Raw genomic sequence first — 16359 nt, forward strand, 5'->3', positions numbered from 1 at the left:
TTTCACATACACTGCCCCGGCCCACAAGGGTACCTTGGTCCTACATTAGGGGTGGCTGACATGTAAGAAAGGGGAAGGTGAGGGACTGGCAAGTGGGTGCACTGGCCAAGTCGACATGGCAGTTACAAACTGCGCGCAGACTCCGCAATGGCGGGTCTGAGTTACCTTTTCAGGGCTACTCGTGGGTGGCTAATCAGTGCTACAGGCCCCTGAGTAGCATTTGATTCACAGGCCCTGGCACACTCTTTACTAGGGACTAACAATTAAATCAAATATCCAATCATGGAAACATCAATCCATAGCACAATTTACCACAGGAGAACTTGCACTTTACCACTGATCAGCAATGAGAAAGGTGCGCAGACACAGTACGCCAGCAAAAATAGAGTCAAAGCTGGGAGGTCAGAAAGCAAAAACTCAGGGGAAACACGCAAAAAGATGCCAAGTCTAACAGAGGGCCAGAACACAGAGGGATCCTGAGGTGTGGGAGAGTTTCTCAGAGACAGGCACTAAAAGTCTGAGTAAAGAGGGGTCTGTAGTATCTTGGGCCGGTGAGGGATTCCTCGTGGGAGAGGAGGATTGTCTGACTACCTGACAGGAGTCCTTGGAAAGGTGGCACAAATGGGCTACGGCAGAAGGGGGTCGGCTGGGCCTGGGTGCTCTGTGAAAGAAAAGGACTGTCTCTTTTGGCCACCTGCTGCGCCACTGAGATATTTTTCTGCCACCGCACATATTTCACCCGGCACCATTTGCATCTCCAGCGTGTCACTCAGCCTAGGTGGGTGGGGGCTTGTGGGGGTCTGTTATTCCCCCCTCAATACCCCCAGCCTACCAGGTGTGCCTACCTGCTAATAGTTCCCCGCATCCAGACACCAATCTCTTCTGATGTCTTAGAAAGTCTGACAAATCTGTGAACTCCACTGGCTCCCACTTCCCACCTGTATCTCATTCAAGACCTGCAGCACCGTTTACAAGGCGCTCACTCTCTAAAATTAAGACCTGCAGCCGTCAACTCCCGCCTCGGGTTGGTAGAACTCACGGAGCTTCACTGCGGAATTTTGGCGGAGTTACATAAAAGCTGTGAGCTTCAGCAGTATTCAGCCAAAGGGTAGACATATGCATGTCGCTCTGCTCGTGCTGCAATTTAGCGCCAGTAGTGCGAGCAGTGCTGTGACATCAGCACGAACTGCACCATGCAGTGTGCAAGAGCACACGGCCAATCGAGTGATTTTGCTGCTGCTCGAGTAGAAAATCTACTCCAGTGACAGCAAATCTACACCAGCGGCAGCAAATGTACTTGAGAAGCAGAGCTCTGACCGCGAACGTCCGCGACCACGGCATTAAAAAATGGCGTTAGAGAATGCCAAATCCCAGCATTACAAGAGTAATGCGTAGTCGCCTAATTCCATGTGCAGAATGAACCATTACTCCAACCACTACTCCTGTTGTACCTGTTGACCAAGAGTGAGACCTTCAGTCATCTCCCACCGAACCTAGTGGCCAAGAGTGAGTCCTGCAGTCAACTCCCACACGACCTAGTGGCCAAGAGTGAGACCTGCAGTCAACTTGCGCTGTATCCTAGTAACTAGAGTAAGACCTGCACTTAACTCTTGCCCAACTTGGCGACCATGAGTAAAACCTGCAGTCAACTTACGCCATACCTGTGACCAAGAGTAAGACCTGCAGCCATGTTACACCATACCTGTGACCAAGAGTAAGGGTCCGATTTAGATATCGGCGGACGGGTTACTCCGTCACAACAGGGACGGATATCCCATCGGCTGAAATTTAAATCCCATAATATCCTATGGGATTTAAATTTTGGCAGACAGGATATCTGTCCCCATTGTGATAAGTAACCTGTCCACTGATATCTAATTCAGGCCCTAAGAACTGCAGTCAACTTGCGCCGTACCTGCTGACCAAGAGTAAGACCTGCACTCAACTTATGCCGTAACTGCCGACCAAGAGTAAGACCTGAAGTCAACTTACACCGTACCTGGAGACCGAGAGTAAGACCTGCACTCAACTTACGCCGTACCTGGCAACCAAGAGTAAGACGTGCACTCAACTTACGCCATAAATGGTGACCAAGAGTAAGACCTGCACTTAACTTACGCCCTACTTGGCGACCAAGAGTAAGACCTGCACTCAACTTATGCCGTAACTGGCGACCAAGAGTAAGACCTGAAGTCAACTTACACCGTACCTGGAGATCGAGACTAAGACCTGCACTCAACTTACGCCGTACCTGGCAACCAAGAGTAAGACGTGCACTCAACTTACACTGTACCTGGCGACCAAGAGTAAGACCTGCACTCAACTTATGCCGTAACTGGCAAACAAGAGTAAGACCTGAAGTCAACTTACACCGTACCTGGAGACCGAGAGTAAGACCTGCACTCAACTTACGCCGTACCTGGCAACCAAGAGTAAGACCTGCACTCGACTTATGCCGTACCTGGCGACCAAGAGTAAGACCTGCAGTCAACTTATGCCATACCTGGCGACCAAGAGTAAGACCTGCACTCAACTTACGCTGTACCTGGCAACCAAGAGTAGGACGTGCACTCAACTTACGCCGTAAATGGCGACCAAGAGTAAGACCTGCACTCAACTAACGTCCTACTTGGCGACCAAGAGTAAGATCTGCACTCAACTTACACCATACCTGACGACCAAGAGTAAGACCTACACTCAACTTACGGCGTACTTGGCGACCAAGAGTAAGACCTGCGCTCAACTTACGCCGTACCTGGCGACCAAGAGTAAGACCTGCACTCAACTTATGCCGCAACTGGCGACCAAGAGTAAGATCCAAAGTCAACTTACACCGTACCTGGAGACCGAGAGTAAGACCTGCACTCAACTTACGCCATACCTGGTAACCAAGAGTAAGACCTGCACTCAATTTACGCCTTACCTGCCGACCTAGAGTAAGACCTGCAGCCAACTTTCTACGTATATGGTGACCGAGAGTAAGACCTGCAGTCAACTTACGCCATACCTGGCGACCAAGAGTAAGACCTGCAGTCAGCTTTCTCCGTATATGGTGACCAAGAGTAAGACCTGCACTCAGCTTATGCCGTACTTGGCGACCAAGAGTCAGACCTGAAGTCAACTTACGGCATACCTGGTGACCAAGAGTAAGACCTGCGCTCAACTTACGCCGTACCTGGCGACCAAGATTAAGACCTGCAGTCAATTTACGCCATACCTGGTGACCAAGAGAAAGACCTGCACCCAACTTACGCCATACCTGGCGACTAAGAGTAAGACCTGAAGTCAACTTACGCCGTACCTGGCGACCAAGAGTAAGACCTGCACTCAACTTACGCCGTACTTGGCGACCAAGAGTAAGACGTGCACTCAATTTACACCGTACCTGGTGACCAACAGTAAGACCTGCACTCAACTTACGCTGTACCTCGTGACCAAGATTAAGACCTGCAGTCAACTTACGCCATACCTGGCGACCAAGAGTAAGACGTGCACTCAACTTACGCCATACTTGGCGACCAAGAGTAAGACGTGCACTCAACTTACACCGTACCTGGCGACCAAGAGTAAGACCTGCACTCAACTTATGCCGTAACTGACGAACAAGAGTAAGACCTGAAGTCAACTTACACCGTACCTGGAGACCGAGAGTAAGACCTGCACTCAACTTACGCCGCACCTGGCAAAGACCTGCCCTCAACTTATGCCGTACCTGGCGACCAAGAGTAAGACCTGCACTCAACTTATGCCATAACTGCCGACCAAGAGTAAGACCTGAAGTCAACTTACACCGTACCTGGAGACCGAGAGTAAGACCTGCACTCAACTTACGCCGTACCTGGCAACCAAGAGTAAGACGTGCACTCAACTTACGCCATAAATGGTGACCAAGAGTAAGACCTGCACTTAACTTACGCCCTACTTGGCGACCAAGAGTAAGACCTGCACTCAACTTATGCCGTAACTGGCGACCAAGAGTAAGACCTGAAGTCAACTTACACCGTACCTGGAGACCGAGACTAAGACCTGCACTCAACTTACGCCGTACCTGGCAACCAAGAGTAAGATGTGCACTCAATTTACACCGTACCTGGCGACCAAGAGTAAGACCTGCACTCAACTTATGCCGTAACTGGCAAACAAGAGTAAGACCTGAAGTCAACTTACACCGTACCTGGAGACCGAGAGTAAGACCTGCACTCAACTTACGCCGTACCTGGCAACCAAGAGTAAGACCTGCACTCGACTTATGCCGTACCTGGCGACCAAGAGTAAGACCTGCAGTCAACTTATGCCATACCTGGCGACCAAGAGTAAGACCTGCACTCAACTTACGCTGTACCTAGCAACCAAGAGTAGGACGTGCACTCAACTTACGCCGTAAATGGCGACCAAGAGTAAGACCTGCACTCAACTAACGTCCTACTTGGCGACCAAGAGTAAGATCTGCACTCAACTTACACCATACCTGACGACCAAGAGTAAGACCTACACTCAACTTACGACGTACTTGGCGACCAAGAGTAAGACCTGCGCTCAACTTACGCCGTACCTGGCGACCAAGAGTAAGACCTGCACTCAACTTATGCCGCAACTGGCGACCAAGAGTAAGATCCAAAGTCAACTTACACCGTACCTGGAGACCGAGAGTAAGACCTGCACTCAACTTACGCCATACCTGGTAACCAAGAGTAAGACCTGCACTCAACTTACGCCTTACCTGCCGACCTAGAGTAAAACCTGCAGTCAACTTTCTACGTATATGGTGACCGAGAGTAAGACCTGCAGTCAACTTACGCCATACCTGGCGACCAAGAGTAAGACCTGCAGTCAGCTTTCTCCGTATATGGTGACCAAGAGTAAGACCTGCACTCAGCTTATGCCGTACTTGGCGACCAAGAGTCAGACCTGAAGTCAACTTACGGCATACCTGGTGACCAAGAGTAAGACCTGCACTCAACTTACGCCGTACCTGGCGACCAAGATTAAGACCTGCAGTCAACTTACGCCATACCTGGTGACCAAGAGAAAGACCTGCACCCAACTTACGCCATACCTGGCGACTAAGAGTAAGACCTGAAGTCAACTTACGCCGTACCTGGCGACCAAGAGTAAGACCTGCACTCAACTTACGCCGTACTTGGCGACCAAGAGTAAGACGTGCACTCAATTTACACCGTACCTGGCGACCAACAGTAAGACCTGCACTCAACTTACGCTGTACCTCGTGACCAAGATTAAGACCTGCAGTCAACTTACGCCATACCTGGCGACCAAGAGTAAGACCTGCACTCAACTTACGCCGTACTTGGCGACCAAGAGTAAGACGTGCACTCAACTTACACCGTACCTGGCGACCAAGAGTAAGACCTGCACTCAACTTATGCCGTAACTGACGAACAAGAGTAAGACCTGAAGTCAACTTACACTGTACCTGGAGACCGAGAGTAAGACCTGCACTCAACTTACGCCGTACCTGGCAAAGACCTGCACTCAACTTATGCCGTACCTGGCGACCAAGAGTAAGACCTGCAGTCAACTTATGCCATACCTGGCGACCAAGAGTAAGACCTGCACTCAACTTATACCGTAACTGGCGACCAAGAGTAAGACCTGCAGTCAACTTACACCGTACCTGGAGACCGAGAGTAAGACCTGCACTCAACTTACGCTGTACCTGGCAACCGAGAGTAGGACGTGCACTCAACTTACACCATAAATGGCGACCAAGAGTAAGACCTGCACTCAACTAATGTCCTACTTGGCGACCAAGAGTAAGACCTGCACTCAACTTATACCATACCTGGTGACCAAGAGTAAGACCTGCACTCAACTTACGGCGTACTTGGCGACCAAGAGTAAGATCTGAAGTCAACTTACACCGTACCTGTAGACCGAGAGTAAGACCTGCACTCAACTTAAGCCATACCTGGCAACCAAGAGTAAGACCTGCACTCAACTTACGCTGTACCTGCCGACCAAGAGTAAGACCTGCAGCCAACTTTCTACGTATATGGTGACCGAGAGTAAGACCTGCAGTCAACTTACGCCATATCTGGTGACCAAGAGTAAGACCTGCAGTCAACTTTCTCCGTATATGGTGACCAAGAGTAAGACCTGCACCCAACTTACGCGGCGACCAAGAGTAAGACCTGCACTCAACTTACGCCGTACCTGGCGACTAAAAGTAAGACCTGCACCCAACTTACACAGTACCTGGCGACCAAGAGTCAGACCTGAAGTCAACTTAACGGCATACCTGGCGACCAAGAGTAAGACCTGCACTCAACTTACGCCATACCTGGTGACCAAGAGTAAGACCTGCAGTCAACTTACGCCGTACCTGGCGACCAAGAGTAAGACCTGCAGTCAACTTACGGCGTACCTAGCGACCAAGAGTAAGACCTGCACTCAACTTACGCTGTACCTGGCGACCAAGAGTAAGACCTGCAGTCAACTTATGCCATACCTGGCGACCAAGAGTAAGACCTGCACTCAACTTACGCCGTACCTGGCAACCAAGAGTAAGACGTGCACTCAACTTACGCCGTAAATGGTGACCAAGAGTAAGACCTGCACTTAACTTACTCCCTACTTGGCGACCATGAGTAAGACCTGCACTCAACTTACGCCGTACCTGGCGACCAAGAGTAAGACCTGCACTCAACTTACGCCGTACCTGGCGACCAAGAGTAAGACCTGCACTCAGCTTACGCCATACCTGGTGACACCCCGAGATACGGCATTCTCTTGTCTGCACAATCACCTGCTCAGCTTCCAGTGTCTGTGTGGAACAATCCGCCTCCTGTGTGTGGGGAGGAGGTGGGGTGAGGCACCTGTCAGGTTGGTGAGGCCGGGAGAGCAGGGGGGTCACTCATACTCATACATTATTCAGACCCCTCCTTGTCTGTCATCTCGCACTACCGGTGACACTCTAATGCCAGCTGGGCAGCGAGGCCGGAGTCACCGGATCCCCCATGTGCTGTGCCAGCCCCTGGAGGGGGAGGGGGCGGGGGAGGTGACTCACCTTACCACTAGGTATCTGGCGCTAAGGGATGGGTTGGGAGGGGGGTGCCAGAGGCAGTATGCGCTCTGGTGTACGGGGGCAGGCACACATCGATACACACTAAGAGAGGTGGAGATAAACACACAGACACGTGCAAACACACAGACACGTGCAAATACATACACACACATTCACACAACACAAAGGTGAATATATGTACAGCATCGCACGTACACCATTACACTGACACAGGTGCACACATACACACACATAGCCACGTATTGCACACTGGCACGAGCAGGCAAGAGGTACACCCACATTCGTGCACCACAAACACAGTAATGCTCAATCACAGACTCCCGCATAGACGTTCAGCCACATGACACACAATAACAGGTATAAAGATATGCACACAGACACAGAGATAGTTTATAGAGACAGACGTGGGGTATACACACAGTCACGTGTAGATACAAACATGCAGACACACAGCCATTAGCTCACACAGAAGGATACATATACACACATCACAAAAAGAGTAATGCACTGACTTGCAGGCAGAGACACTCAGTTGCGTAAACACACCGACAAACACCATAACACACGCATCTCGAATACGCGAACGGACTCTACCTTGGCCTGCCTTGCGGCTTGATCCGCGGGCTACAGATAGTCCAAACGCGGCCGCTAGATTGGTATGCAAGGTGCCCCTCCGTGAGCATATTTCCCCCCACCTCAGACAACTTCATTGGCTCCTGGTGGCCAAGAGAGTGGAATTCAAGGCCCTCACGTTTGCTTTCTGGGCCTACCAGGGCAGAGGCCCTAACTACCTGAGGAAGAGACTTCGCCCTTACCAGCAGGGTAGATCGCTGAGGTCCAACAATAAACGCTACCTCGCCATCCCCTGCTTTGTTAAAGCAAGGATGGGGGCAGAACGTTCGAGGTGGGAGCCTCCAAATGCTGGAATGGTTGCATCTTCATCTGTGCACTCTGAACAGGAGTTCAGGAAGGCTTTGGAGACCTGGCTGTTTAGGCGCAGGGACTAGCTCTTTCACCAGTTCACCTCAGTCGAGGTAGCTGTGCGCTCTATGACTTTATTATTATTATCACTGGCCCCTAGGGCACTGCACGGGGCAGAGAGGCAGGTCACTGGCCCCTAGGGCCCTGCACAGAGCAGAGCAGAGGCAGGCCACAGCCCCTAGGGCCCTGCACAGCGAGGGACAGAGAAGCAGGTCACTGGCCCCTAGGGCCCTGCACAGAGCAGAGCAGAGGCAGGCCACAGCCCCTAGGGCCCTGCACAGCGAGGGACAGAGAGGCAGGTCACTGCCCCTAGGGCCCTGCACAGAGCAGAGCAGAGGCAGGCCACTGACCCTAGGGCCCTGCACGGGACAGAGAGGCAGGCCACAGCCCCTAGGGCCCTGCACAGCGAGGGACAGAGAGGCAGGTCACTGCCCCTAGGACCCTGCACAGAGCAGAGAGGCAGGCCATTGCCCCTAGGGCCCTGCACGGGGCAGAGAGGCAGGCCGCTGCCCCTAGGGCCCTGCACGGGGCAGAGAGGCAGGACGCTGCCCCTAGGGCCCTGCACGGGGCAGAGAGGCAGGCCACTGCCCCTAGGGCCCTGCACGGCGAGGGACAGAGAGGCAGGTCTCTGCCCCTAGGGCCCTGCGCGTCGAGGGGCAGAGAGGCAGCAGTGGGGGCACTGTGCCATTCAGCTTCAAGGTGTTAGAATACTGCTTCACCTAAAAGCCAGGAAAATGATTAACTTATTTATTACACAGTCAAGTGTATAATCTCTGGGGTTTTACGCACAGAGCCGCAGGCAGGTGAGCAGCAGTGACTGCTGGCCCTGCCTTCCCCTAGCAGTCCTCCTGGCTGCCTCTGCAGGCAGGTACGTGCCAGTGGGTTGCAGTACGGAGGGGAATCCATACTGCAACCCTCTGCAGGCAGGTACGTGCCAGTGGGTTGAAGTGCAGATCCCCTGACCGGCCTGTGCAGGCAGGTACGTGCCTGTGAGTTGAAGTGCGGATCCCCTGGCTGCCTGTGCAAGCAGGTACGTGCCAGTGGGTTTAAAGGGCAGATCTCCTGACCGGCCTGTGCAGGCAGGCCCGTGAGTTGAAGTGCGGATCCCCTGACTGCCTGTGCAAGCAGGTACGTGCCAGTGGGTTGAAGTGCGGATCCCCTGGCTCCCTGTGCAGGCAGGTATGTGCCAGTGAGTTGAAGTGCGGATCCCCTGGCTCCCTATGCAGGCAGGTACGTGCCAGTGGGTGGAAGTGCGGATCCCCTGACCAGCCTGTGCAGGCAGGTACGTGCCAGTGAGTTGAAGTGCGGATCCCCTGGCTGCCTGTGCAAGCAGGTACGTGCCAGTGGGTTGAAGTGCAGATCCCCTGACCGGCCTGTGCAGGCAGGTACGTGCCAGTGGGTTGAAGTGCGGATCCCCTGGCTACCTGTGCAAGCAGGTACGTGCCAGTGGGTTGAAGTGCAGATCCCCTGACCGGCCTGTGCAGGCAGGTACGTGCCTGTGAGTTGAAGTGCGGATCCCCTGGCTGCCTGTGCAAGCAGGTACGTGCCAGTGGGTTGCAGTGCAGATCCCCTGACCGGCCTGTGCAGGCAGGCCCGTGCCAGTGGGTTGATGTGCGGATCCCCTGACCGGCCTGTGCAGGCAGTTATGTGCCAGTGAGTTGAAGTGCGGATCCCCTGGCTCCCTGTGCAGGCAGGTATGTGCCAGTGAGTTGAAGTGCAGATCCCCTGGCTCCCTATGCAGGCAGGTACGTGCCAGTGGGTGGAAGTGCGGATCCCCCGCCCGGCCTGTGCAGGCAGGTGAGCTGCGCCTCCCCTCCCCCGGAGCAGGCCCCGTGACCGGCCTCTCCTTGTTACCTGCTGCCGCGGCCCAGACTCCGCCTGGTAACCGAGGCTGGGACAACAAACAGGGCCGGTGCACAGGTCACGCACCTGCCTGCAGTATTGTTCTGCCCGCAGACAGAGCCACCCAGACTCCGCCTAGAAGTGGGGGGTCCACCCGCAGCACTCAGACACCAGACGCAGCGCCCTCTGTCCTCGGCTGTGGCAGCTGCGCTCTCTGCAGCCCCGGGGCCTCCTCCGACCGGGACTAGTGCACGAGATGTTCCTCGAGGTCCGCCATGCACGGCCTTGGGAGGGCTCCGAGCACCGGACAATCCCCAGTACAGGTACTGGCACAGGGGCCAGGGACTCTCAAGAGCTGACCCCGGGACAGCACTAGACAAGCCGGGGGTCACAAGACGTGCCCCTCCGTTGAACCCAGAACAAGGGATGCTTACTACAAGGCTGCAAGGGGGCCTCCATCACATCCCCCCTGCCTCCCAGGCTTCAAGGGGGCCATCACATCCCCCCTGCCTCCCAGGCTTCAAGGGGGCCATCACATCCCTCCCTGCCTCCCAGGCTTCAAGGGAGCCATCACATCCCTCCCTGCCTCCCAGGCTTCAAGGGGGCCATCACATCCCTCCCTGCCTCCCAGGCTTCAAGGGGGCCATCACATCCCTCCCTGCCTCCCAGGCTTCAAGGGGGCAATCACATCCCCCCTGCCTCCCAGGCTTCAAGGGGGCCATCACATCCCTCCCTGCCTCCCAGGCTTCAACGGGGCAATCACATCCCTCCTGCCTCCCAGGCTTCAAGGGGGCCATCACATCCCTCCCTGCCTCCCAGGCTTCAAGGGGGCCATCACATCCCTCCCTGCCTCCCAGGCTTCAAGGGGGCAATCACATCCCCCCTGCCTCCCAGGCTTCAAGGGGGCCATCACATCCCTCCCTGCCTCCCAGGCTTCAACGGGGCAATCACATCCCCCCTGCCTCCCAGGCTTCAAGGGGGCCATCACATCCCCCCTGCCTCCCAGGCTTCAAGGGGGCCATCACATCCCTCCCTGCCTCCCAGGCTTCAAGGGGGGCACCACGTCCCTCCCTGCCTCCCAGGCTTCAAGGGGGCAATCACATCCCCCCTGCCTCCCAGGCTTCAAGGGGGCCATCACATCCCTCCCTGCCTCCCAGGCTTCAACGGGGCAATCACATCCCCCCTGCCTCCCAGGCTTCAAGGGGGCCATCACATCCCCCCTGCCTCCCAGGCTTCAAGGGGGCCATCACATCCCTCCCTGCCTCCCAGGCTTCAAGGGGGGCACCACGTCCCTCCCTGCCTTTGAAGCTGCAAGGGGGCCCATGTGACACATCAAACACAGAGAAAAGCCAACACATAAGAACAGGCCGACCCACCTGACACATAAAAGATAGAGCAAAGCCAACACATAAGAACAGGCCGACCCACCTGACACATAAAAGATAGAGCAAAGCCAACGCATAAGAACAGGCCGACCCACCTGACACATAAAAGATAGAGCAAAGCCGACGCATGGAACAGGCAGACCAAGGCCAGTAATTCTAATTTTAAAAACTGCTACTATTTTAAAACATTTGTATTGTATGAATTTGATGTATTTTTTTATAATATCAACGTTACCGCAACTCCGTGAGTGTTAGCGGCGTCTCAGGCTCCCAGCTACTTCCTGGTCACACCCCTTGGGGCAGCCAATCATGGAAGGCGAGGGGAGCAGAGTAGGCTACCACCGGCCATTAATGCCGGTCACAGCGCGGGAGCGCAGCGGATGTGCGCAGTGGGTGCGCCGCTGGCGTGCCACTGGCGCGCCAAAAGCAAGCTCGTCTGCTTCCTTCCGGGCCCAGGGGTCAGTCATATTGTCCAATCTCTTGTATACTCCTCTCCGGAACTAAGACAGCACCATTCCACCAAGCACTCACTCAATGCGACTGTCAGTGCCAGCATGATACAAAACGAGATCTGGCTGCCGCGAAGATCTCTCCCCGAAGTTCTGCAGCCTACTTGCTCTGCCATCCAGCCATAGAGACAGAATAAACATAGGAGAGTTTATTACTTAAATACCCGCTCTTTAGTCAAACACCAGCTCGACATTTGTCTCCTTCTTGCATCTGAGAAACCGGATATTCTCCTAGTCACAGAAACCTGGCTCTCGCATGAATCTACCCCCGATATCCTGGCTGCATTACCAAATGACTACTACATTCTCCAAACTAACCGTCCATCAGGAAAAACTGGCGGCGGAGCAGCTGCTATCATCCGCCAGGAGCTCATATTCACAGCTCTTACCCCACTCTGTCTCCCCGCAGTAGATAATGTTGTAATTAAACTGGAATCTGACTCTGTGCCACTCATCTGCGTTTTACTTTACAGCCCCCCTTGCAGCATATACCCCTGTTCCCACATTGCCTGAGCGAACGGGTCGCCAATATGGTCACTAATCACTCCAAAACCCTGTTAATAGGAGACTTCAACTATTGGGCTAGCGACACACGAGGTGGGCCCCACTATGCTGAGCTAACAGACTTACTCATCAACTTAAATTTTACTCAGCAGGCATCGTCGGCTACACACATTAAAGGTCACACATTGGACCAAGTATCGACCACTAACTTGGCGGTGGCCGCACTTTCAATCTTACCATGTATTTGGTCGGACCACCACCTAATAAGATTCACCATTACGAATCTTATGCCAGATACAACTCTCATGACTAAGGGTGTATTGGCCAGAAAATGGAACACCGCTGATAAAAAAGAATTCCATGACACACTGGCCAGCACAGCCCCAGCCGCCGATCCCAATGTTCATCGTTACGAGGAAACCATCTCAGCTTGGCTACTAGCAGCCAGTAATAAACATGCCCCACTTGAAGAAATAAAACTGGCTCGTCGTCTGGACGCACAGAGATGGTTTTCCCCTGAACTAAAATTACAAAAACTTGCCCTCCGCCAACAGGAAAGGAAGTGGACACAGAATTACTCAGCAGATTGGAAACAACCCTACTTGGCAGCACTGACAGAATACAAAAAGGCCATCTTTACAGCCAAAGCCGCTCATTTTTCCTGTAGAATTCTGACTTCTAACAACAGATCTAAGGAAATCTTCACAATCGTCAGCGAACTGTCTAACTCAGATAGAGTCCTAAGTAAGCCCATTCCCACTCAGGAACTTTGCGACTCTCTGAATAACTTCTTTATTGAAAGGATTTCCACTATCAAAGCCAGTATCCCCATTCGCACATCCCACGAGATAGTCCCCTCTAGGGCTGAAAACCCCTGTTCTCTCTAACTCTTCCCGGCCATCACCACGGAGGCCTTCCAGGACCTCCTGTCTAAAGTAAAATCTGGATCACCCACGGACTGCTGTCCACCACACGTCCTAAAAGAAGCCTTCTCTGGCCTCCCGGGTCCAGCCCTGGCTCTTTTGAACAAATCTTTAGTCCAGGGCCGTTTTCCTAAAGCCTTTAAGGAGGCAATTGTAGTCCCCCTCCTGAAGAAACCAGGGGCAGACCCCCAGATTCTGTCAAATTATCACCCAAAATCTCTGTTTCCGTACATGGCGAAGGTATTGGAGGCTCATGTGGCGAAGTGTTTGTCTAATTTTATTGAACAATCCAACTATCTCGACTGACGCCAAGCTGGATTCCGCCCTGCCCACACAACTGAGATGGTAATACTGGCGGTACTGGATTCCCTGCGAGAGAAGGCTGACAGAGGTACTCCCCAGGCCCTGGTGCTGTTAGATCTCTCGGCCGCCTTTAACACGGTCGACCGTAGGATTTAGGTGGACCATGTTAGGGAGTTCTGGCATCCAGGGCTCAGCCTTGGGTTGGATTAGATCCTTTCTCGAAGATCGCTCCAAGTCAGTCCGTATAGCCCAGTTTACCGCACATAAGCTAAAAACAACTTGCGGGCTCCTCGTTGTTCCCTCATTTGTTTAATCTCTACCTCTTCCCTCTGATTCGGTCTCTCATGGCAAGGAAAGTTGTCACCTTCAACTATGCCGACGACTTACAATTAATGTTTACAATCGACAACTCACCGCAATCAGTCTTTGACTTCCAAGCTACTATGTTGCACATCAGCCACTGGATGGACTGTAATCATCTAAAATATAACCCTGGCAAGACCGAATTAGTCTTGACAGGGGGCAGCCACAATTTTGGGGGTCCACACTATTGGCCAACTGAACTAGGACCATCCCCATTCCCTCCTATTCGGCAAAAAGTCTTGGTGTCATGATAAATAACGACCTGTAATTAAAAACTCAAGTTGGCTCTGTGGTCTCTACTTGTTTCTTCTTGCGGAAGATCAGCAGACTACTCACACAGGCAGCACTGATACAGGTCATGATTGCTACAATTATGTCACACCTGGACTATGCCAACTCAGTCTACCTTAGTCTGCCACTCTTCTTAACTAAACGGTTGCGGATGGTACAGAATCAAGCGGCCAGACTGATTCACCAGCAACCAAGATGGCAACATGTCACCCCACTTTTGAGGAAGCTGCATTGGCTTCCCATCCCCCAACGTTGGGCTTTTAAAGTAGGAAGTTTGGTCTTCAAATCTTTACATGGACGAAGCCCTAAATTTATTGACAGCCTTATTCAAAGGCACATTCCCCCACGCAATCTGCGCTCGACCCACCTCCATCTTTTGGCAACTCCTGCATTTAAGCTGAAGCGACAAGGGGGCTGTAGGTTTGCAACTCTGGCTCCCAGAGTGTGGAATTCCTTTCCTTTGGAAATCAGATCATGCACCTGAGGAAATATGAATTTTGTGATCAGCTATGTCCCCTATCGTAGACCCCAACGGCTCCATGTGCATGCTATAAGTACATGTATGTTCCCTCCAGTTCCAGTTATGAAGACGCAAATACATGTGCGTCCACCGCCAACATGTCCTCTTTCAGATCCGCCATGAATGGGTCAGATATTCCATTCCTAAGTATGAAAGGCCACCGACTTTATGTGGTTCACTTTCCACATTTTACAGATTCAGGCGAGTAGGCCCTGAATTCTGTCATCAAGCCTTTTCCTGCCTTCTGCCTCTGAAAGCTCCAGTCCAAGCCCGCATCTGTATCCATGAACTTTGTCCTACTCCCTGCGCGGCTAACGGTGCCTGATCCAGCCTGTTGCCTGCCAAAAACTGTATTTCACCTTCAAGATTATCTGCTCCGCTCCTCATCCGATGCATTCCTGTCAAGTAGTTTAGGTAAACATTCTTCCAGCTACAGTGCAAAGGGCCAGGCCTCACTGTCCTCATGCAAGTAATTCATGGCCCCTGTTACCATGGAAGATTCCTGCCCCCTCGCATCTCATGTAGACACTTAGACGCTTGTACACGCACTAACAGTCAGTATAGAATAGATTCTGTCCGAGAGACCTTTCCTTTTGGATAATACAGTTCTTTAAACATAAGATATTACATATGATTTGGAATTAGGTTGACATGACCCCCCAGACTTCTGTCTCCACATGTAGAGCTAAATGTCAAGTCCCCTTCACCCTCTAGTTGCACGTCAATCACACGTCATGCGGCTGCGCGCGCATCTCTGCCAAATATTTCTGCTGACATTGCAGGATTCTCTTATGGATCCACCCACTTGTGACATCATGTATAATGACGTTTTCTAAGTTACGCCTATATGTCCGCCTTCTTTAGTTACGTATGCATATTTTATCTATCTTATCAACTGTTACGCCTCCTGCATATGTTTCACTGTAATGCATTTCTTATAAAAATGATTACCTGTCAATAATGTAATGCCTTCCTTCCTGAACCTCCATGGTGATGGAATTTGAAGCCTGCAGTTCGAATTGTATATTCCTTTGTAGAGGAATAAAGCCTTTTAGAACCTCTAATACCACGGATTCTGCCTCTTATATTTACTGAGTTATTCTTACTAGACTTTACCGCATAAAAAATAGTACCGGTAATGAAATATTTACCACATAAATTGGCGCCCGAACAGGGACACTTTCTCATCTCACGCGCCGGAGGTGCGTTGCAGGCCCGGTCTCCTGCCACAGCTGAACGGACAAAAACGCGTACCTGCAGGATTTCCTGTATCTCCCTCCGGCCAAGCGGGGGTGACTGAGGCTGCGATCAACACCCAGACGAGGCGGTGAGAAGTGCGAAGTGTCCCGACCAGAGCCTAGCTGAGAGAGCAAGATCCGAGGTATACAGAGGCCCACCAGGTTCCGAATTTCCGAGTCCAGTCGAGTCGAGTCCAGTCCGGTCCAGTTTCAGTTCAGTTCCGAGGCCTTCCGTTCCGTGCTACCCGGTGAGTACCATTGCCGGGGAGGCATTTAAACGTGCACATAGTCTGTGCCGGTCAAGACGGGTTTGGGTACACAAATCCGGTCTGCACTGTTTCAGCAGTGTATCTGTACTGTTTAGCAGTATATCTAGTATGTCTTGCATATAATTTAGTATTATCTAGTGTTAAGTATTATGTCAGTAACTAGTTTCTTATTAGTTATCATCGTTC

At 52.3% G+C, this 16359-nt stretch overlaps 1 protein-coding gene across 1 annotated transcript in view; it reads left to right on the forward strand.

Annotated features, from left to right (window-relative positions):
• Window positions 1-16359, forward strand: part of LOC146772175 (uncharacterized) — a 283315-nt gene that overhangs the window by 113518 nt on the left and 153438 nt on the right. The window lies entirely within an intron of this gene.

The sequence above is a fragment of the Triturus cristatus genome, chromosome 12, assembly GCF_964204655.1.
Source record: "Triturus cristatus chromosome 12, aTriCri1.1, whole genome shotgun sequence".
In the NCBI taxonomy this organism is placed as follows: Eukaryota; Metazoa; Chordata; class Amphibia; order Caudata; family Salamandridae; genus Triturus; species Triturus cristatus.